This window comes from Macaca thibetana, chromosome 9 (assembly GCF_024542745.1).
Source record: "Macaca thibetana thibetana isolate TM-01 chromosome 9, ASM2454274v1, whole genome shotgun sequence".
Lineage (NCBI taxonomy): Eukaryota > Metazoa > Chordata > Mammalia > Primates > Cercopithecidae > Macaca > Macaca thibetana.
This window is the reverse complement of record NC_065586.1, coordinates 83,355,505-83,380,559: the sequence shown is the minus strand read 5'-3', so window position 1 is coordinate 83,380,559 and position 25,055 is coordinate 83,355,505. Positions and strand designations below refer to the sequence as shown.

Below are 25,055 nucleotides of genomic sequence, written 5' to 3'. Positions count from 1 at the left end.
GGTAGTTTTTTGATTCTCTCCCTCCTCCCAGCCTCCACCCTCAAGTAGACCATGATGTCTCTTTTTCCATTATTTGTGTTCATGTGTTCTCACGGTGTAGCTCCCACTTATAAGTGAGAACATGCAGTATCTGGTTTTCTGTTTCTGCATTAGTTTGCTTAGGATAATGGCCTCTAGCTCCATACATATTGCTGCAAAGGACATGATCTTTTTCTTTTCTTATAGCTGCTTAGTATTCTGTGGTAAATACGTACCAAATTTTCTTTATTCAGTCTACTATTGATGGGCATTTAGGTAGATTCCATGTCTTTGCTATTTTGAATAGTGCTGCAATGAACATACACGTGCATGTGTTTTTATGGCAGAATGATTTACATTCTACTGAGTATATACCCAAAAATGGGATTGCTGGGTTGAATGGTAATTCTATTTTAAGTTTTTCAAGGAATTGCTACACTGTTTTTCACAATGGCTGAATTAATTTACATTCCCACCAGCAGTGTGTGTTACAAAAGATTATTTCTGAAGACTGAGATTACATGGGAGTATTCTTTTCTTTAGGATGTTCCTCTTTATTTTCTAGATTTTTTGCAGTGAGCATACCTTACTTCATGATGGGGAAAAAAATTGTTATTTCTCCAAAATGATTGAGCATTTTGCATGAACACAATACTGCAATAAGTAATTAGGGGAATTAAAAAAAAAACTTTTTTCTTTTTCGGAGCTTTCAATATTCACAAATAAATTGATACTATGTGATAATATTTGTATTGCCTGTTATGTGTCAGATACTTCTCCCATTTAATTTCACATACTCCATCTCCTTTAATCCAAATATAGAGAATATGTGTAAATCCACGCCGTGTTATATTATTCAGTAATTGTAAATAATGTTGACAATGAACATGGAGATGCATATTTTATAATAGTAAGCTACAAACACAAGATAAAAATAGGCAGACAGAAAGCTATGCATAAAGACTAAATGGAAAGCAGTCTGGATAGTGATAATTTTTTTCTACCTACTAAATTTACTAATAGGAGCATGTATCCTTCCAATAATGGGAGAAAAAGCGAACTTTTAATTATTTTTAATATATATGACAGCCATAGAACAATTCTGTGCTAACTTGGAGTATTTATGTGCAGCATATTGAACATTTAGTGAAAAGAGAGACCACTGTGAGATGATGAAGCTGGAGAAGTCTTCAAGAAGCAATGCAGGGCTCCCTGAGTACTTTAAAGGAAGGGCAAGTTTCTTTAAGAATGTGGAAGGAGGACAAGGAGGATGTTATAGAAAGAAAATAACTTGTACAATAGCAGCAAGAACTGGTCCATTTATAAAACAGGCGCTTGCTCAGGTGGTGGCTATGAGGATTAAGTAAGTTGGTGCACCTGACATCATGCCTGGATGAAAGATACTCAGGAAATATTAGCCATCATGATGATGGTGCTGGTGAGAATGGAGAAGAGGGATGAATTCAAGACACAGTCCAAAGGACTAAATGGTAAACTTGTTCACAGTCTGGTTCCTTGAATAGAAATAAAAGTGCCAAATAGCCCTTCATTGTTTCTCTCCCAAGAGATCAGAAGGAGAGTGCCTGTGTCAGAAGGGGAACAGGGTGGGGAGCTGGGCAGCAGGGGTAGGTGATGAGACAAGTTTGGGACACTCAGAGTTAAAAGTTTGGGAGGTAAAGGAAGTGTGGCCAGTGAGGCAGAGAACACAGAGGTGGCATCAGAGAAACAAGAGAGGGAAGATTTTTCAGGGATGTCATTGACTCTTTAGCCAGTGGAATCCAGGGGGAGTTGAAGAAGTGGAAAGAGAAGCCCTCCCAGTGCTATTCTAATTGTGTCACCGCTTGAAGCACCCTGCTTTCCCTATTCTTGCATCTAATTGCAGTACACTACCATGAAACCAGTTCATTCCGTGCTCAATTTGCTGTTCTGCTTAAAGGGACTTAAACTTGATACCTGAAGGCCAATTGCTAGGGGCCATTAAATTTATTTCCTTCTAGGCACTGTATGTAAATAAGCAATTAAATGAGGGAAAATAAGTTGAGGGTCATTTATCAGGGAGAGAAAAAAAAAACAACCATTGAACAAGGCTGTACAGGCAAACTTATTTAGATTGAAGAAAACATAACATTTAATTATCAGAAACAATTGCAAGCCTTGGTCCAGATCTTCCTTCCCAAACCTTTGTCATTTAGGGACTGAGAAGCTGAGTTGGGTGAAAGGTTGAATAGAAAACAAAAAGGAAAGCTAGAAACATGCTGAGCTCACGGAGATGAAGTTTCTTCTGTAGCTCCTAAAGCCCAGCCAAGGTATCATCTAATGAGAATTCTCTCCATGCCAGGCACTGCGCTAAGTGTTTCACATCATTAACCAATGTGAGCCTTAGGCAACCCCGAAGCAGGCAGTCTGTTCATCCCAATTGCAGCTGAGGAAACAGGGTGAGTGAGCCCAAGCAGCTGGCTCAAGGTCCCCTGGCTGGTAAGTGGCACAGCCTGCATCTCTGCCAGGGGGTCCTGCTAACAAAGCTGGCGCTTTTCTGTCACCATGCAGTACTGCCTCCTGTACTATCAAAATGTACTATCAAGTTTGCCTCAAAAGAAAACCCTCTCTCTTCTGAGAAGCTCAGGAAGGTCCAACACGTTGCCTGCCAACAAAAAACGTGAAGAATTAAAAATTAGCCATTGTACGTAAATTATTAGCCATTTACATTATATGTAAATTATGTTTCATTAAACTTTAAAAATCAGAAAAAGATTTTCTTCTGGTAGATTTCCTTAAAGAAGTGTCATCTTTAAGTTTTACACTTAAGTGACCCATGTTATCTGTTTTAATGAATAATTTTCCTAGTGGAAAATTACGATGGTACTTTGGGTGGCAATTTAGGATAAAAAGGGATCAAGTGAACTCAGGAGAGTGAACCCTTTCTAACTGCACACAAATATAACTGTCTACTCTCTTCCTGGTGGCAGCAACTCAAAATTTCAGTTCATTCATTTATTTATTCAGCAAATATTTATAAACCAAATGAACCATATGAAACCGCCATTCTTGTAGGTCAAAAACGGTCATATGTGGGTAATTCCAAATAGTTCAACCTAATGTGAAGAACCCTCTGTGTGGTAGAACAGATAATATCATGGGAGCTGGGAATATAGTGTTGCATAAATGGACCAAGGCCCTGCCTTTATCTTGCTACATTCTGGTGGTCTAAGACATAAACAAGCAAAAAGATACATTAACAAAATTATCCCAAATTGTGATAAGAAATAAACAGGATAAAATAATTAATAACTTTCTTGAGGTGAATTGAAAGCTACTCTGAATAAAGAGATCGGAAAAGGTAAGGTGGATGGAATATCAGAGGAAGATCGTTCCAGACAAGGGGAGCAGCAAGTTGAATGTCCATGAAGCAGATTGAAACTCCTGAGCAGGGCCCTGCTGAGTGAGGGGACTTGTTATTAGGGGAGTTCAGAGAAGTAAATGGAAGTGAGTTTTGTAGGGCTTCAAGGACCCTGACAAAGAGTTTGGATTTTATTCTACGTTAGAAGAAACGCACTGAAGGCTTTTTGCCTAAAAAGTTGACATGATTCAGTTTATGTATTGAAATATAACTTATGGGGATGGGCATGGTGGCTCAAACCTGTAATCCCAACTAGTTGGGAGGTTGAGGCAGGAGGATTGCTTGATCCCAGGAGTTCAAGGGCAACAGAAGGAGACCTTGTATCTTTTACATCTACATCTATGTCCATCTATATCTTATGGGTAAAGGAAATATTCTATATTTTTATTATAGTGGTTACATGACCAAATATATTTGTCAAAAGTCACTGGAATGTATACCTAAATATGTGAATTGCTGAATTTTACTCTATGCAAATTATATCTCAGTAAACCTAACCAAAAACAAACAAACGAAAAGATAACTCTGAGCTGAAGCATTGAAAATTATTTCCCTGGAAGGTATTGGTTTGTCTTGTTTGTTTGTTTCCTTTTGGTGATATCATTTGTTGAACTCTGCCTGCTTAAACTCTGCACATGTATTGTTTTTTGTAAAATTAAAATTATATTTTAAAAAAGATAACTCTGGCTACTGAGTGGAGAGGAATTTATAAGACAGCAAGACTAGAGATAAGGAGACCATTTAGGAGACTATGGCAAGAAATGAAACTATGGCAAGAAGTAGTCGTGGTGGTGATAGTGGAACTGAGAAATAGGAATAACATTAAAAATATAATTTGGAAGTAGAACTGACAAGACTTACTGACAGGTTAGATGTGGGCAGAGGGGCTAAAGAAAAAGAAATCAAGGATGACTTTTGGGTTGGGGGTGTCCACATGGGCAAGGCATGGTTGGAAAGAGGGAACAAACAGTTCAATGAAGGGTTTGTTTCGGATTTCAAAACATTTGAGGTGGCTATTTACTATTCATCCAAGTGGAAGAGTCAAGATGGAAGTTGGACACATAGGCCTGCAGTTGAAGGAAGAGATGAGGACTAAATTTGTATATCATCAGTATACATACGATGTCTTAATCACTTTGTGCTGCTATAACACAATATTAGAGACTGGGTAATTTATAAATTATAGACATTTATTTCTCTCAGTTCTAAGGGCTGGGAAGTCCAAGATCAAGGCACCAGCAAGTTTGGTGTCTGAAGAGGACCTGGCATCTTCTCACTGTAGCACCCTTACATGGGAGAAAGGAGAAGAACAAAAAGAGCTTAACTAGTTCCCTCCATCCCTTTTATAAGGTTCTAATTAATTCACACAGGCAGGTCCCTCATGACCTAATCACCTCCCAAAGGCCTTGCCTCTTAACAATGCTGCATTAGGGATTGAGTTTCAATAGGAATTTTGAAGGGGACACACACATTCAAACCATTTCACATGATATTTAAAGCCTTGGGCTGGATTGAGATAGAAGACTCACAGTAAGGACATAGATACAGCAAAGAAGAGGGCCCTACAGCATTACAAATTTGGAAGACTAGTAGGGAAGGAGGATACAGCCAAGTAGGGAGATCCACATTGTCTGTTCCAAGAGGTAATATATATTTAATCCTTTGAGTACTGAATCTGTGAATTAGTCAGTTTGGCTGCCATAACAAAACACCATAGACTGGGTGGCTTAAACAATAGAAATTAATTTTTTCACAGCTCTGAAACAGGGAAGAGGAAGATCAGGGTGCCAGCATGGTTGGCTTCTAGTGAGTGCACTCTGTGGCTTGCAGGCAACTGCCTTCTCACTGCATGCTCATGTGGCCTTTCCTTGGTGCTTGCCATAGAGAGAGCTCTTTCTCTCTCTCTCTCTCCCTCTTTTTATGAGGCTACAGTCCTATAGAATTAGGGTGCTACCCTTATGACTCCTTCAGCCTTAGTTATCTCCCAACGACCCTATCTTCAGATACGATCACATTGAAGATTAGGGCTTCAACGTACGAGTTTGCCAGGGGAGGACACAATTCAGTTCATAGTAACCTGCAAGGAGACATATCAGGGGCACATTCTTGTCACATGGCCAAACTTCCATTGCAAAATGACTACATTACAATGGGTCTTTATGTGAGTGTCTAGCACATTGTTGCAATTATGTGATGAACTATCATTTTGAATTTGTTAAGTTGCACTGGTGGAGGAGGAGGGGGAGGAGAAGAAAAAGAAGAAGAAGATGATCATTAATTATATACTCACTCTGTGTCAAGTACTGTTGTAAGTACTTTTCCATGCATCACTACTTTGTTCAGTTTTTATGATAACCCTTTGAGGTAGACATTTTGTTTTACAGATGAGGAAACGGAGGTCCCAAGAAGTTAAATAACTTGCTTAAGGTCACAGAGCTAATGAGTGGCAGAACAATTATTCTAGCTCTGATTTTAAGGGATTTACTTAACTTTTACTTGGAATCCATGGAGTCATTGGGCTTTATTTAATAAGTATTTCATCATATTCTAGTTATATCATCTCCTGTAAGTGTTCAAAATTTGACAAAATTCAGATCAAAGGTGTTTTGGGGGCATTTTGGTGTCAGAAGCTATGAGGCCATTAAATATCATGTGGGCTGCATTAGTTTTCTAGGGCTGCCATAATAAAGCAGCACAAAGTACAAGGCTGTACATCTGAAATTAAGGTGTAAGCAGAGCCGTGTTCCCTCTGAAACCTGTAGGGGAATCCTTCCTCTCTTCTTAGCTTCTGGTGTTTTCATAGCAATCTTTGACACATGGTGAAATCTGACACAAATTAAATACATAAGAAGATGTTGCTTGGTTTTCAGCTGCATAACTCCAGTCTGCCTTCATCATTGCATGGTCTTCTCCTTGTGTGTTTCTGTCTTCACATGGCCATCTTCCAGTAAGGCCACCAGTCATATTGGACCAGAGGCCTACCCTATTCCAGTATGACTTCATTTTTATTTAACTAATTATATCTGCAATGATCCTATTTCCAAATAAGTTCACATTCCGAGATACTGGGGGTTAGGAAGATGTGTTGAAGAGCATGTCTTTTTTTTTTTTTTTCTGTTGGGGTTGGGGAGGGTACAATTCAACCCAGAATTCCAGCCAGGGGCTTTATGGATATAGAGTTTATCATCTTAAGGAAGCACACCCCTTATTGCATCTCCCCTTTTTCCAACCCTAACATTCACAGAAAATTTCCTGCCTGCAGTTCCTTCCCTGGGTTTAAGGATTCCCCAATGCCAGGTGTTAAGTCTGCTAGGAAATCTGTAGATGACAGGGAAGAAAATGCAAAGAGAAAATAAAGTCCTCAAATGCAGCTAGAAATTGCTAGCTTCTACTTTTAAAATAAAGCAACATAATACTTTTTCTTCCAATTTATCTACCTTCAAAAGTCCCAACAAATGTTGTTCGTAGTACTGAAATCTATCATTTCCCTTTATTTTTTCCATTCTTCAAATTGAGCTATTAAGTCAAATGCTAATTACATGAAACATTGTTCTCTGTTAATAAATGTTTTGAGAAGTTCTGCTGCCTCAAACAAACAAATTAAATATCAAGTCAGTGTGGCATTCAGTTGAATAGGGAAAAACAGATTACTTAATAAATGGTACAGCAATATTTGGCTAACCATTTGGGAAAATATAAAATTAGATGCCTACTTCGCAAATTAAATTTCAGATTTGTTAGAGACTTATATATAATTAAATTAAAGACAGATCTTTAAAATTCAATAAAATTTAAAAAATTGCAAAATAACTTAAAATATGTGGCTATTTACTGTATTTGGGTATTGGGAAGTCTTCTTGCTAGTTATAAACACTAAGATATAATCTACAAAGAGATAAATCAATTTACAAAAAACTTAAAACTTCATGTATATATAAAAAGCAGCACTATAACATGGAAAAAAAGGAAAGATGTATATTGTATATGACAGATAATATGTTTATATTATACATATAAAAATACTTACAAATAATTTACAACGTAATGTTCCAATAGAAAAATGAGAAATAATTTTAAAAGGCAATTCACAAAAGAAGAAATACAAATAGCCATTAAACTTATGAAAAGATATTTCTCTTCACTTAAAAAAAAAGTTAAATAGGATCTTTCAGGCCTCTTTCAGTTCTAACACACTGTGATTCTGAATACATAGGGTTCAGTTGGAACATTTTTGCATAGATTTGCCCTTGAACTGATCCTCCAGTGCAAAATATTTTAATTGCTAATATAAAGTTTCATAAAAAGCACATAAATCTCATTCATTATAGTTCTAACATGAAAATCTGGATCTCTTTAGAACCAGCTTTATTAGGATCTCTTGGTTGCATATGTCAGAATCTCAACTCAAACTCTCTTATGAAAAAAATTCAGCAGATGTCTACCACCTCCACACATTCCTACATCCTTAATTTCCCTGTGTTTTAAAACTATAAATGAGTTATCTTAGAACCATAAAGGCAAATAGACCTCATTCTTCTCTCTTGCTGGGTGGAGAAGAATTAAATTCTCATACTTATAAGTCAAACAGCTTTAAGTAGAATAGACATGGAGGGCCAGCTAACCTCTCCAGGGACTTCCTAGTAATTTAGTTCCAGAAGTTTCTAGAAGAAAACCTCATTCCTGGCTTAACTCAGCCTACAACCTGAGCCTCTAGTTGCATCTCCCTGAAGCACCATAAGAACAACCACCATGTGTTTAGAACAGCAACCATATGACAGCAACCATGTGTCATGGCTTATTCTCATCAAGCCTCCAGGTTGTAGGGAGCTTCAGTGATTATATTTTTGTTTAACAGCCCTCTCACTCACCCTCCTCTTGGGTCCCTTGGGTAATCACTCCCTCTCTTTCCATGTGGTCCAGGCAAACCTGTCAACCACATCTTCACCACCTTCCCCTTGCCAAAGTCTTACAACCCAAGCCAGTCAATCAGAATGTTCCTAGGGTTGGATTAATTGTTGTTAGGAGAAATGCACTTTTTGCCATGGAGCAGGCAAACTCAGGATGAGAAGCTGGGTTACTGGTGCCCAAAGAAAGTGATTTGTCACAGAAGAAGTTGAGGAAAGAAACAGGGAGGCAGGGCCAGATGATGAGGGAGACGGAGAACTATGTAAACAGGTGTTCTGAAGTTTGTTGTAGCCCCGGACTTCCCAGATGTGTAAGACAATAAATTCTCTCTTTGCTTACTAGCTTGAATTGGGTTTCTGTCATTTAAAACCTAATGGCTCCAACTTGTGGGCACTTCTGACTTACAGGGCAGCTCCCGCAGACCTCAGTAGCTTTACCAGTCTTCCTTGTTTTGTGAGCTACCATCTTCTACTATTTTGGGAGTGTGTAGGCATGATTAGGATTATCAAATGATTTCAATGATAACAAAGAACTGATTTGTGGTTTTGTTTTTCCAAAAATTCATCTTTCACTTCCAAAGAAGTGAGATGTATTTTACATACACACACACACACTGCATTTCTGTTGGGTCCACTGATCCATGAATTTACCCTGACACTAAACATTCCTTTCCATTCTAGTTTTCAATACAGAGCCAGTTTCAGCAAGCTTAGAGTAGCAGGTTCTTTGCTGAAAAAAATATTTTGTTTCAGGCAAGTTGTGTCAGTTGATGATTGTTACATTACAAATTATCCTCAAGCTTACCAATTTTATTTTTATTTTTTTTGAGACAGAGTCTTGCTCTGTCACCCAGGCTGGAGTGCAGTGGCACCATCTCGGCTCACTGCAAGCTCCGCCTCCCGGGTTCACGCCATTCTCCTGCCTCAGCCTCCCGAGTAGCTGGGACTACAGGCGCCCGCCACCAGGCCTGGCTAATTTTTTGTATTTTTAGTAGAGACGGGGTTTCACCGTGTTAGCCAGGATGGTCTTGATCTCCTGACCTTGTGATCCACCTGCCTCGGCCTCCCAAAGTGCTGGGATTACAGGCGTGAGCCACTGTGCCTGGCCAAGCTTACCAATTTTTAAAAAAAACAAGTATCATCTCAGTTTCTGTGAGTCAGGAGTCCAGGAGCTTCTTAGCTGGGTGGTTCTGCCTCAGAATCTCTTACAAGACTGCAGTCCAGGTGTTTGCCAGGGCTATAATCATCTGCAGGCTCAAATGGGGAAGGATTTGCTTCTGCACTCACTGCCACGGCTGCTAGCAGTCCTCAGTTCCTCCCTACGTGAGCCTCTCCACCAGCTGCCTCATAGCATGGCAGCTGGCTTCTCCCAGAGTGAGGAGTTTAAGAGTGAAAAAGTGAGCATGCACCCCCCAAGACAGAAGCCACAGTCTTTCAATAACCTAATCTCAAAAGTGACATTTCATCCCTTCTGCCAGATCTGAGTCCCTGTGTCCAGCCCAGACTCAGAAAAGGGGAATGTAGCTCCATCTCTTTGGGGGAGAAGCATCAAAGAACGTGAGAATATATCTTTAAAAATCACCATACAAGTGGTGTCGCTCACTTTCCCAAAGAGAATCTGAGTTTTTCTAAAATACCAATCCTTTGTTAAAATGAGGTGGAGCGTAGATGAGGGAATGCGGCGGGTTTAGGGAAGAAAACTATTCCAGGCAGAGGAGAAATGCTGTATCATCCACACACATTCCTCAACATACCTAAAGCTACCTTTAATGATTTTAAGTAAGAAAATGGCTGAGGGCTTTAAAAATCTTTAGTGGGAATTAGAAAGCCCCTAGCAATACAACTCAGTAAACTGGCATTAAGATACAGCCATGTGATTATCGTGGATGGGAAAACAGCAAGATTGTAACCATCTGCAAGCATGTTGATTGATTGGAGTTGCAAAGTACTATCATCTGGCCAAGGGCATACACAAGAAAGTGCAGAGGAACTCTCAACTCCATAAGAAGCACAATGCCAGAGGAGTAGAATAGCTATCTTAGCCCAGGTGCTCACTGCCTCTGTCATGTGTGCTCATGCCACACCTGAGACACCGGCGGGGGTGGAGGGGTGGAGGGGGCAAGGGCAGCGTCTTGTCCTGTGTCCTCCCATTACCTTCATTCTCAAAGTATTTCTGCCTATAGAGCTCTCCCGGCCTCTAAACTCTTTCCAGCTGTGTCCAACCTTTTGCATGCAAGGACTATTTTGCTTATCTGTGGTGGTGGATATAATGAAAACTATGCACGCCCCCCCCCTTTTTTTTTTTTTAGGTCATCAGCTATTGTTAGTGTTGTGTATTTTATGTGTGGCCCAAGACAGTTCTTCTTCCACCCAGGGCAGCCAAAAGGTTGGACACACCTGCAATACTTAGTAATGTATATCATTCATGTGGTGATAAATATCTTCAGACGAATAATTCTTTTTTTAAAATTTAAAATCACAGTTATTTGATGTTTTTCATTTGTGAATGCCTTTTACAGGTAGTCCCTACATTCTGGTGCTTTGAGTGCATGACTTTTCACTAGATCAGTGGTTTTCAACCTTGGCTGCACATTAGAATCACCTGGAAGTTTCTTTCCATTCCAAAATCCAACACAGAAATTAATAAGAATACTGAATCAATTTCAATGAACTAGGAGTGACAATTTTTACTAAAAAATATTTACTTAGCAAGAAGTCAAGATTGATCATTGTTTTAGAGTCTTTCTACTCAAAATGTGGCCTATGGACTGAGAGCATTCTTATCAGGTGATAAGGGAGCTGGGTGCTTGTGAGAAATGCAGAATTCCAGGCCCTAAATCCAAATTATAATTTGCATTTTAACAAGATTCCTGGGTGATTCAGATGCCCATTAAAATTTGAGAAGCACTGATTTAGACTTTCCCATTACCCTTCTCTTTATCACTTTGCATATTCTCCAACTTCCTATCTAGTGACCACAGAGGGTACCGACAGATCACAGCTTCAAAGCATAACCAGGATCAATAGAATACATTCATTCTTTCTTTCCAGAAAAATCTATTTAGATGTAGGCCAGTGCCTATGGTTGTGCAGACTGTGCACCACATCTAGGAAGTACTATTCACATTGTAGACATTTTACATTGGTATTTTATTGCTACACCATTTTCTAGCATATGGCAGTACAGTGTCTTGCAACAAAATCAATATACATAAGCTTTGGCTGGATGGAAGTTAAGTGCTTGAAGAAGGAATGCCTTTTTTCTATTCAATGTCCTATAGGCTAGATGTCACCTTAATGAGAACCAGGACCTGGCGACACAGCAGCAAACCAGAGAGGCCAAATTATTAACTATTTCCCATTTAATACAATTTGTTTATTAGTTTTTATGCAAAATTATGGTATGGTAGTTTTTAAAAATTCAATGTATGTGGCATATTTTCCTTCCATTGCATAGGATATAGCCTATAATTTTAATGTTTAATATACAAAACACAGCTTGTGTTTTTTTCCCTTCACAAAGTTATAACAAATCTTGGAGCACAATCTGTAATTACAATACATTGTATGGAGACATTCCAGCCACTTTCGAGCTTTATACTTTACGGCATAGTTTCCAAGTACATGTTACAGCAGAAGTGAAAGAAAAACTCTGTTTTTCTTAATATTCTATAATTCCTGTCATCAAGTGCCTTGGATGTGGACATTAGAGGATCAGTCAATATTTGTTTTAAAACAGTATTTTCAACTTCTTTTATATACCTTTTTCTTTCCTTCTCTTTTCTTCTTCCTTCTTCTTTTCCTCCTCTCCTCTCCTTTCTTCCTCCTCTTCCTCCTCCCCCCTCCTCCTCCTCCTCCTCCCCCCTCCTCCTCCTCCTCCTCCTCCCCCTTCTTCCTCTTCCTCTCTCTCTCTGTCTCTCTTTCTCTCTTTCTCTCTCTCTTTCTTTCTTTTTCTCTAATGGAATGCTCTGACCTGGTTGCAACTTTTGGTGCAGAGAAAACAAAGATTTATACATAAGGATGCTCATGACATCATGATTTACAACAGGTAAAAACAGGAAGCATTTTGGATTTCAAACAAAATGTAGGTGATCAAATATATCACTACACATCCAAGTAACTAAATATCACAGTTATTAAAAACTATGAGTCTAAAGAATAATTAATATCATAGGGAATACATTCATGTAAAATGTTAAGCAAAAAGTTTTAAAATGTTAAAAGGAAAAAAAAATCAGGGTGCAAAACCACATATATAGTGTAATCCGAATGTCCCTGGCTCCTTGCTACTTACGTAGTCCATGGACTAGCATCAAAGCATCACTAGGAGCTTGTTGAAAATGCAGTATCTTAGGCTCCACCCCAAAACCCACTGAATCAGAATCTTCAGGTGATTCTTAGGCACATGAAAGTCTGAGAAGCATCACCCAGGCCTTATCAACTTTGGGGAACAGCAGTCACTTTGCTTTTACAATTTGAACCAAAGTTCATTAGCTCATTAGTACCCACCTACCTAATGCAGGACCACAGTCCCCCTCCAACACACATCCAACACACATCCAGTGTCTCAGGTGGGTATCCATAAGTATAAACACAGGCACTGAGGCGGTGGCCTTACCTGCCCTTCAAGATCCCCAAGGGGGAAATGGTCTTTGATAAAAATGATTATTTGAAAATTATGACAAAGAAAGGGGGATCTATTTCTTTCTCCCTGGCAATCCCTCATTGAATATGCCTTTTATGTCATCTCTACCCATTCGTTTTCCTTTCTGCTTCCTCCTATCCCCTCACACATGTCTCTCCTCTCTTACCTGAGAATCCTGAGAGAGTCGAGTAGGAAACCCGGTGTTCCAGAATTAGGAGAAATGACTGTGCTGTCATGTGCCATGAAGAATACCATCACAGAAAGCAACATGCATGCTCTCCCAACATCCACACTGGGACATGAGCATCACTGTCCCTTTATCATCCCAATGGCCACTTTGCTGCAGTCCCAACCTTGCTGATGTGACCCACTTTTGTCCACGCTGGTTAAAAACTCCCCTCTGACCACTACCCACATGGTTGGATCAGTCCACTACGGACCCAAGACGTGACTCCCGCTGCTTTACACTGCCATGTGGGACTCTATAAGGTCACTACTCTCTTGGTAGGCATGTGGGATCTGCAGTGTGGGATCCCACATGCCTACCAAGGAGAAATGGGGGAGGATATGGGTTTAAGCAGAAATTAGACAAGGGATTGGGACTAGAGAACATTTCTCCTGAGAGTTTTCAAGGAAGAAGACTTGTCTGGTTATATTCAACCGTAAAGTATGTAATACAATAGAAAAACAGAGTAACAGGTGTTACGAGACGTAGCGTCTTGTCTTGGTTCTTTGTGTGACTTTGGGAAAGTCATTCTCAGATGCTTATTTTTCCCCTTTTGGAATGCTGGGTAAAAGTAATTGCACAGTCCATCTCCCAGTTCCGGTTAAGCTCAAATGAGATGATGTTTGGAAACGAGCTTTGGAATTCCTTAGGTGTAGCATTAGCAACAATAATATGCAGCACCATGGTAAGAAAAAAAGATAGTCTGTTCTTTAAATTGGCCTCAAAAAATTTCACACCTGGATATCTGGTGGAACCCTCAAATTGGTATCGTATATTTTAAAGTCAATAATAACCTTGGAGACTGGTCTAGATTGAAAATCAACAGTACATTGGAGAGTGATACACAGCTGCTACCTGGTAGGGGAAATTGAGGGCATCCAGAGAGAATAAAGTGTTTATTGCAGTAGAGTGAGCAGGGAGTAGCATTATGTTCTAAAAATATTCAATAAAAGAATAGCCACGTTCTGTTCTCTCAAACATCTATGTAGGGGCTTAGATTCTAAATATGGAAGATTTTGCATTTCACAAGGGCCTTTCATTCTACATAGATTTGTAGCAAAATAAAAATCATTATACATTTTAATGGCTTTGTTGATTTGGTTAAATTAGCTGAAGGCATTGCTGACTCCACATAAAATCCATTTCTCAAAGTTCTTTAGCTTTTTGACTCTTTCATCAATTCTTCTTCAGTTCTGTCATCATTCTTTCCCTCCTCTCTCTTTCAATTTCCTATTGAAAATGTTCCAAAATAATTATAAAAGTCAGAGAGGCATGATGAACCTTTTTATTGGAAAGAGATGAACCTTCCAAACTCATTCTCAGCTCATCATCACAGCATTTGGAATACGGAGTAAAAATTCATGTTTTGCAAGTGCCTTGGTGCTTAAGCATGCAGAACAGATGTTTCATTTCACAAGTTTTCCCAATTTATTACACATAATATCTCTATTTCTGTGAGACAAACACTGCTTTGGGGAATAGGCCTTTCCATTTCCTCCAGCAAGCTGATGCATGGAAATGGACCGTTGAGTCACCTTCTAGTCACCTCAGGAGAGGAGCTTTTCAAATGCTGTTTGTTCATTTTCATGCAAGGTCATCAAGGGGAAATAGTCACAGTCCCATACTCCTTACCAAAGGCTGTCACTTCTGCACATGGCATTTCTCTACCTGAAATGCGTTCAATTAAATGCACTCATCCTTGCTAGGCCTGGCTTGATTTCACATCTGTGACGTATTCCTTGATGAACTCGACGCCGAGTGGTTTCTTCCAACAGCTAAACAATACCTGATGATGACATTATTTTCACCATTATCATTAGCAACTTAGGAGGGAGAAAGGTGGTGTTGGGTGGGGAAGTCACACTAACCTCACCTTTCCCTGTTGCATTGTAAATTCCCCGAGGGCAGGGGTGGCTTGCACAGTGCCTTTTATGTGGTTGGTGTTTTTAAAACATTGCTTGGTTGACTACATAGGATAGTGTTGCTGCTTTGGTAGCCTAACTTTGCTCTTACACTACGGCCAGTAGAGAGGGTGAAGAAGAAATAAGAAAATAAAAATCAATCCTAAAGAAAGTGGTAAGGAGCAAAATTGGAGTTATTGGGGAAGCACAGAAACCTGAAGCAGATAACCCTCAGGCGTGAAGGCCTATTTGTCTCTGGTTTACACGCGCACCTGCCTCCATTTCTCTCCTATTTCTCCACCACCCCACCCCAACCAGGAGACAATTCCCCAACCAACTCTGAGTATGTCTTCTAATTTCATATACTCAAGAAGGCCCAAACCATTTAATCTCAGTCACTGCTGGTGGGAGGGGCAATTGACACGACCATGATGGGAAAGCAATTAGGCGGCAGATATCAAGAGTTCTAAAAAACATTTATACCCATCGTCTCCGTCATTCCACTTCTGAGCTCTATCTTAATTTTTAACATCTTAAATATGGACAAAGGTTTATGCCCCCAGAGTTTCCAATACAGCTTTATTAATACAGAGATAGGAACAGTGTAGCAGTCTAGTATCAGGAGGGGTGCCTAAATTGTGGGATGAGTCCTCACTGGAATTTTCTAAAGTTATTTTAAATTATGTCTTAAAGGCAATTAAAGCTTATTTTATTTTTAAATGTTTTTAAATTAGCATGCAATAAAATTGACTTTCGTGTACACAGTTCTATGAATTTTAGCACTCATATAGATTTTGTGTGTCCACCAACAATATAAAAATCAAAAACAGTTCCATCACACCAAAACGTTTCCTCTTGATATTTCTTTGTAGCCACACCCTCTCTTCATCCCTAAGTCCTGGCAACCACTGGTCTGCTTTCCAAACCTATAGTTTTGCCTTTTCAGGAATGTCACATAAATTGAATCGTCAGTATGTAATCTTCTCAGACACGCTTTTTTCAGTCTAGTACCTTTGAGATTCACCTATGTTTGTGTGTATCAATAGTGCATTCCTTTTTTTATCGCTAAGTAGTACTTCATTGCATGGATGTATTTCTGTTTATCAGTTCATCCACTGGAAGATATTCAGGTTGTTTCCAGTGTTTGCTGATGCATAGAGTTGCTATAAACATTCATGCACAGGATTTTGTGTGAACGTAAGTTTTTATTTCTCTAGGGTAAATATGTAGAAGTGGGATTTCTGGCTCATATGGCGTGTTCACTTTATAAGACACCGTCACATTGTTTTCCAAAGTTAAAGGTATTTTTAATAATAAAAAGTACTTATGTTATAAATGGGAAAGTAGGAAATAAAACTGTACAGTACAAAATATGCATAGGGAGAAGACTCCAGCGAAATCTATCAAAATGGTAAACATGTAGTTGTTTGGTTAGGATGGGATTATAGAAGGCTTTTCTCTCTTTTACTTTTCTGTGAAAACTGTCTTCCACCATTACCAAGCAGTGAGTAAAAACACACCAAATTTACAGGAAGTATACAAGTCCTTGGGCTCCAAGCCCCACTCCCGCTATTAACTGTGAATCTCTACTCTTGTCCCAAGAGACCCTTCCCTAGTTTCTTCCTGTGAAAGTGGAGCCATGAATTCAGAATCGCTTCTTGTGTCTCTGCTGCTGCCCTTCTGTGATATCTAAGGGTTCCATTTCCTGCCTCTCTGTTAGTCATCAGGCTATGCTGCTCCCAGCTCGCTGCCTGTGCTTCTGGAAGCTTCCTCAGCTGGCCCATGCATGGCGTTCTCTTTCCCCTTGACGACCAGGAGCGCGCTCACCGCCTCCCCGCGGCACCCTGGTGGCTCCGTTCCTGCCTCGCTCGCAGGCACAGCGAGGGGAGGCCGGCTGGGGGTGGGGGTGGGGGTGGGGGTGGGGGTGGGGGTGGGGCGGGCCTGCCACTGCCCCCAGGACCGCGGTCCTGCTGACCCTGCAGGGCGGAGCCTCTTTTCTCAGGGGCCGAAGACTCTCCCTCCACTTCAGCCTCCCTGAGGAGCCCGAATCATCAGGCAGGTCTGGTTATGAGGGAAGCCCACTGCGGGTCAGTACCGAGTTCCCTCTCACAAGACTCCTTGCCCCCTTGAAATCACCGGAGTTGTCCAGGAGCCTTCACCCAGCGGCGGGACGTTCTCGGGAGGTTGGGTGGCCCGGTCAGCCCGCGGCACACAAAGACCTCTAGGGGGCAGTGTTGTCTCACACCACATGTTCCTCTACCGGGCTTTAACACACACCCTTAAACTCTAACCCGGCCAAAGCACTATTGCGTCTGTATTTTCCAAATACTTTACAATGAGTATGCGCTACTATTACAATCAGAAAAAAATATTAGATTACTAATAAGCTATTGAAAGTGGAGGAGATATCAATATAAAAATACCCACTCATGGAAGACATGGCTTAAAATATAAAACTAGCCTCTTTTCATAGTCTAGTTTCAAAGCCCAAAGTTATGTGTCCTTTTGTTAGATTGCTAGATGATATGGCTCTGGACTTTAATTCTCCATGTTTAAAATAGCGTTTCCGTATTTAAAATAGCATTTCAATAGCACTTTTAAAGCTTCTAAAATCATTTCTGTAATATTCTTTTTTCAGTGAGAAACAGAACAATGCTTCTTCCCTCTCTATTGCAGAGATAGCAAAGCGCTTTATAAAGAGATGAATTTTCGTTAGAACATCTATATATCAATTCAGAATATTCTAATAAGCAAAAGGATATTGCTAACAATTTGTATGCAGCAGGGCATGAGTTTTGGAGTCTTTTCAATTCAGCTGTTCCACTTATGCTAGTTCACCCACTCCCTTCCTGTGCCGAGTTCCCTAATGATGAATGGGGCATGTAGGTTATCAGATGAGTGGACAGGGAGGAAGACGGTCTAGAGTAGAAGATAAAGATAACCAACCCATGATGGAACCAACTCAGATGGAAATCAACCCCACCAAGAGAAAACTTTATTCATGCACTGAGTATTTCTGGAACACCTTCCACTCGCCAAGCACTATTCCAGGTGCTGGGGATATAGCAGAAAACTGCACGTCAAAATTACTGCTTTCATAAAGTTCACATTCTGGGACTGGGTGGGAGACAGCTAGGAAAAAAAAATAAACAGGAAAAGTATCCTCTTGAAAGTTAAAATAGGATAGAGACAGATTGGTGGGGGCTACTTTAGACTGGGGAGTCACAGAGGCCCTCTTTGAGGAAGTGGTAATTTAAGATGAGATCAGAATAACATATCTAACCTTAAGAAGACAAGCCGGTGGAGGGAGTGTTCCAGGGAAAGGAAACACCTTATACCAAGGCTGGAACAAATTGAATGGGTTCAGAAAACAAAAGGAAGGCCCACAGTGACTGGAGCATGGCATTTAGGGCTGAAGGTGAAGTCAGAAAAGTATGTAAAAGTCTGGTCAAGTAACAGTCTCCTAGGCCAAGGTAAGGAATTTGGGTTTTATTTTGCGGCAGTGAGAGATGTGGATTTCACACAGAGGCATGAAATGGTCTGATATAGGTTTCCAAGAACCATTCTGACGGCCATTAGAAAGTGCAAGTTTGGGAATATGGTGATCACTGAGAAAGCTATGAGGCCCTGAGTGGTGGATCATGCCTGTAATCTCAGCACTTTGGAAGGCCAAGGCAGGAGGATTGCTTGAGGCCAGGAGTTCAAGACCACCCTAGGCAACACAGTGAGACCTCGTCACTACAAAAAAAAAAAATATATAAGCCAAGTGCGGTGGCACGTGCCTGTAGTCCCAGCTACTCAGGAGGTTAAGGCAGGAGGATCGCTTGAGCCCAGGAGTTCAAGACTGCAGTAAGCTATGATTGCACCACTGCACTCCAGCCAGAGCAGCAGAGTGAGACCACGTCTCTTATGAAATTAAATAATGAAATTCAAATAATAAAATAAAACAGAAAGCTATCACAATAACTGAGGTCAGGTGTGATGAGGTGTGGACCAGGATTATAGCAGTAGAGATGGAAGGTAGCTCACAGAGTCATGACATCTTTTGGAGAAGGAGCTGTTGGAATTAACTGATTTATTAGATTACATGGTTGGGGGTGATATGAATTAAAGCACTATTCCTAGCTTTTTAGTTTGAACAACTAAAAGGATGGTAGCTCCATTTCCAGAGATGAGAGGACTGAGGAGATCATGTTTCGGGGGGAATATTTGGTCTTTAACATGTGAGCCTATTGGACGAGCATTTGGGTAACTTCAGTCTTACTCCTCGGCAGCTGCTGTCGGCAGGGTGGGGTTAGGTAGGCAGGCACTACGTCTGAGCAAGCTCGTCTGATTACAGAGTTTTATCTGGAAGGGGAAACCCAGGGCTGGGCATACGATCTAAGGTTAGCAGCCTGTCACACCAACAGATAAATGTCTGTTAAGGCAATTAACACATAAGCATTCAGAAAGTGTACCTTGTCAAAGTGGCTTAATTCCAACTAGGTTGTTATTACTCAGTTGACACCTCTTGGCAGAGTTTTCTGATATTTTCTTTAACTCTTTAGTGTTATACTTTATGTATATTCACATGAATTGAAAACAGGTTCAGTTAAAAGGGTAAATTAAAAATATAAAACATTTTTTAAAAAAGAAAACAGGGCCAGGCGCGGTGGCTCACACCTGTAATCCCAGCACTTTGGGAGGCCGAGGCAGGCAGATCATGAGGTCAGAAGATCGAGACCATCCTGGGTAACATGGTGAAACCTCGTCTCTACTAAAAATACAACAAATTAGCCAGGTGTGGTGGCGGGCGCCTGTAGTCCCAGCTACTCGGGAGGCTGAGGCAGGAGAATGGCGTGAACCTGGGAGGCAGAGCTTGCAGTGAGCCGAGATGGCGCCACTGCACTCCAGCCTGGGTGACAGCGAGACGCTGTCTCAAAAAAAAAAAGGAGTATATGATGTAGATTCTACATTTTAATGTAATGTTTTATTAATTGTAATGAAACATTAAAATGTTTTAACATCCTTGAAATTTAAATAAGGGAAGTTTTGGGTTTCCATAAAGAGAATACATATACTTAAACACAAAAAGCCTGAGATGGAGGTTAAAAAATGGTAAAGCTGTAAAGAGCTGTTAAAAGCATAATGCTGTATTTTTCATCCCCCAAATCTTAAAATGTAAATAAATGGCTTTAGCGTTTGACCCCAAAGCTGGAGATTTGTTTTTTAACTTTTAATTTTTGTGGGTACATAGTAGATGTATTATGGGGTACATGTAATATTTTGATACAGGCATGCAATGCATAATAATCACATCAGAGTAAAAGGGGTATCCATCACCTCAAGCATTTATTTTTTGTGTTACAAACAACCCAAGTATACTCTTTTAATTATTTAAAAATGTACAATAAAATTACTTTTGACTATAGTCACTCTGTTGTGCTAGCAAATACTAGATCTTATTCATCCTTCCTAACTATTTTTTGTACCCATCAACCACACCCACGTGCCCCCCACTCTTCCCCTACTCTTCCTAGGCTCTGGTAACCATCCTTCTAACTTTCTATCTCCATGAGTTCAACTGTTTTAATTTTTAGCTCCCATAAATAAGTGAGAACATGTGACATTTGTCTTTCTGTGTCTGGTTTAGTTCACTTAACATAATGATCTCCGTTTCCATCCATGTTGTTGCAAATGATAGGATCTCACTCTTTTTTATGGCTGAAGAGTACTCCATTGTGTATGTACCACCTTTTCTTTGTCCATTTGTCTGTTAATGGACACTTAGGTTGCTTCCAAATCTTGACTATTGTGAATAGTGCTGCAATAACCATGGGAGTGCAAAACTGGAAAATTTTGAAATAATACATTTACTCCTACAGAGATCCTGAATAATCATAGTTCTTGATTACACCCAGCTCCTCTTCATTACATTTTAAGTATTCGTGTTCATCATTAAGTTGATCCTTCTAGTAAAAATGCTGCCACAGCTTCAATTTCCTTTTGAGGACTGAGACCTTCCCACCTTAGCGAGAACTTTCCATGTTGAGGTCTGCAGCGAGAGTCACATTACCCAGAGGACTGAGGGGACCCCAGTTATGCCCTTGCAGATATGGGAACAAGAGGGCTGAATTCATGAGCCAGAGCCTTACAATACTGCCAAAAATCCCAAGATCCCCAAAGCAAATACCCAGGAAGGATTTGTCTGGATATCACCTTCGCCTCCTATTTAGAACAGGGTTGCCCTGAAAGTCTCTCCACCCATCACAGGAGAAGACCTTGGAGAGTGGCTAGCGGAATTCAGGTATATTCTTTGTGCCTGCATTCTATTTGAGCAGCCTGGGCACAGGGCAAGGAAAACTCTTTTGCAGAATCCACATTACTTGTGGAGCACAAATTGAGAAACTCTGATCCAGGAATATCCAACATTACAGTGGTCTCCTGGGGTCCCTACTAACCGGTCCTCTATTAATCTCCCTGCCCTCATTTCCTCCCATCCTCTCCCTCACTCACTCTGCTCCAGCTACTCTGGCCTTTCTCAAAAACAGACACACTTCTACCTTGAGGCCTTTACATTTGCCTAGAACACACTCTAGCTTGCTCTTTTACCTGCTTTATGTCTTGGCTTTCATGCCACTGTTTGAACAAGGCCTACCCTTATTAACCCCAATCAATATTGTAAACTTCCCTTTCACCACCCACTCTCACCACCCTCATTATTCAGCTCTTTTTTTAAAAAAAGGTACCTATTATGTTCTAATACATATCACTGGGGTATGTTTTATATATTGTATATTGTCTTTCTCCTCTCACTAGAACACAGCTCCACAAAGGGTGAAATGTTTGCCTGTTTGTTGGTTGACTACTGTTACCCCTGGGCCTGCATCAGCACCTGGCGCATAGTAGACTCTCAAGAACAGCTGTCGATTAAATGACTGAATATAGCACATCTGGGAAAACAAAGGCTTGATTTGGTCCCTGTTTTCAACACTAGCGCTCCCTGCCCCAAGGCTGGTCCTCTCCTAGCACTGCCAGCCTCTGCCAGTCCTTAGTGGGACATGACCTGCCCTTGCCCACACACCTACTCGATCCTCACTCAGTAGTCAGCATCCATATCCCGCTGTGACTGACCCAGGCACACAGTGCCAGCAGCCCATCCAGATTGGAAACTCTTCAAGTCTCAGTCTTTTCTCAGTCTGTACCTCGTCCCTGCATTCTCTCTCCTGTCCCCGTCACTGTAGACCTTCAGACACTCACCAATTTCCTGTTCTCTCTCTCTCAGTCCCTGGGAAGACTGGCGGTGGGGCAGGACACCAATCTCCCCAGCTGCTCTTCCAGGCTCCGCTACCAGACGAGCCCTTTGGTCTGTGATTTTTCTGCCAATTATTAGAAAGAAATAGACCTGGGATAATTAAAACAAACCAAGGAGGAATTTAAAAGGTTACTAAATCTTTTAAAATTCTGTTTTCTCAATGGTATTTTCTCATTTGTACTTCTCGGCTCTTTTTTGAGATGTTTACCCAGAATCATCATCTTTCCTTATATACTCCCTTTTGGAGGAAAAAGTATTTTCAGAGTTTCTCAATTATGTCAAATAACAGAAAACATTTATTGAACAATTACTATGTGCTCAGCACCATAATGCATCATCTCTATGAAAATGAGCTCATTTAATCCTCACAACCTCTCAGTGACATGGATGCTGTCAATCTTCCCATTTCATGGAGGAAAACTGAGGCCCAGAGAAGCTACCTAGTGGAGGACTCTAAGTTTAAGTTACAACTTATCTAATTTGAGAGTTCCAATTTTCAACTTCTACAAAATATCTCTGATACATGAGAGAAGCTGGAAAGTGAGATCATAACCACCAGAAAAATACTACTTGTTAGTGCCTCAGAAGAACTACCACTGGTGAGTAGAATTACAACACTGGCAACCCAAAACAGACATGCATGTCATGTTGTCTGATTTTGGAGACATTCTTTATTTTCAGTGGCGTGTGCCATACATTTATTCATTGAGCAATTTATTGAGTACCTTTAATGTGACAAAACGCCTGGCCACTGCAGAAACAGGTGAGCAAAAGCAAACACAGCCCTTGCTTTCATACAACAAATATTTCTTCTTGAAATCAAGTTCCTGGCACTGGGTATCAATAGACTTGAAAATATGTATAACCAGCTGGGCACACACTTGTAATCCCAGCACTTTGGGAGGCCAAGGCAGGCAGATCTCTTGAGGTCAGGAGTTTGAGAGCAGCCTGGTCAACATGGTGAAACCGTGTCTCTACTGAAAATACAAAAATTAGCCAGATGAAGTGGCGTGAGCCTATAATTCCAGTTACGTGGGAGGCTGAGACATGAGAATTGCTTGAACCCAAAAGGCAGAGGTTTCAGTAAACTGAGATCACGCCACTGCATTCCAGTCTGGGTGACAGAGTGAGGCTCTGTCTCAAACAAAAAATCCAAGAAAATATGTTTAACCTATAACCAAGAATCTCATTTCTAGAAATAAAAATAATCTGAAGTAAACACAAATTAATTATGCATAGAGATGTTTATCAGAGGATTATTTGTAATAGCAACAAATTAGAAACAACTTGTATTCAAAAGTAGGTAAATCATTAGGTAAATTGTGGTACATCCACATATTGAAATATAATAGTCATTCACAATAATGTTTTCAAAAAGTTTAATATTATGAACAAATGCTGAAATTATAATGTTAAAAATGAGAAAAGTAAGCTATAAAACAATCTATTTAGTATGCTTTTTGATACATAAAATAATATATATGACATTATTTGGATATGTTAGAGTAAGCTATATGATATTAACAATTTTATAGGTCAAAAGGATGAAATATCAGCAATTTCATAATGGAAAAAATCTGAAAACAAAAAAGCCAAAATATCAGTGATTTTCACTCTTTTCCTTCTATTTTTGGCATTTTCCAGCTTTCGACAATGTACATATATTTCTAATAAAAACATTATTGTAAAACAAAAAGAGAACAAATGTTCCTCTTTCAGCTACTTTACTAAATCATGCAGTCTGATTGAGTACCTATAATCCATCATGCCAGTAACTGCAGCAAATGTAGCAATGGCCTGTAATTCCATTTTATACATACTGCAATAGATATTCAGCCCAGAATGATATTTCAAAACAGCAGTTTCTGAAGTAGGCAGTTGGTGCAGATAAAATAGATACCAAACTGTCAGTGTTTCATAGCCTTAGAGATAGGTTGCTAGGACCTAACTCATAACATTTCCAAGAAAGCTGCATAAATTTCTTATTGATGATCTCAATTACTTCTAAAGCATTTTTGAGAAAAAAATATTTTTAGGACCAAAATAAAAGTAGGTTATAAAGTCCTAGCTCTTGAGGACAATGGGGAGAGAAAGATTTTATATGCTGGAAAGAGGGTATTTTTTTTGATAGATGATCTGAAATAACATATCAATCCTTCATTAGTCAGTGCTAATGAATAGTCACATCTGTTTTCATGGAACAATGGAGAATTAAATATTTAAATAATATAGGTTATTTTCAAAATTTAGTATAACTTCTCCTTTTACACTTACTTTTAACTCTATAAGTTATTCTCTTACTCTCTTTATATATAATATAGAATACACTTGCCCATAATCTCAATAGAATACACGAGAATATACATACACTAAAATGTGTATGTACACATATATGTATACATACACATACATACACACACACTTTACAGTTTAATGAGTGCTAGGTACTATGTTGAGACTAGGTATAGATCTGTGAGCAAAACTGGCAGGTCTCTTACAGCCCAGTAGCAGAGACAGACAAACATGCAAATATATGCAAAATTATTAATTGTGAGAAATCAAATGAAAGCCAAGAACAGGATGCTGTAAGAAAGAATTAGGCTGAAGGAGAATTAGACTGGAGAGAACTTGGAATCTGAATCAACATGGGACGATGTCTCTGAGGAGAGG

General features: G+C 39.9%; 1 long non-coding RNA gene across 1 annotated transcript; it reads right to left on the bottom strand.

Moving 5' to 3' along the window:
• Positions 1–1,065: 1,065 nt before the first annotated feature.
• Positions 1,066–23,993, bottom strand: LOC126963344 (uncharacterized). The gene is made up of 2 exons (XR_007729038.1): positions 23,418–23,993; positions 1,066–2,659 (listed from the first exon to the last, which is right to left on the bottom strand). It is a non-coding gene; the product is annotated as an uncharacterized LOC126963344 (long non-coding RNA).
• Positions 23,994–25,055: the final 1,062 nt, after the last annotated feature.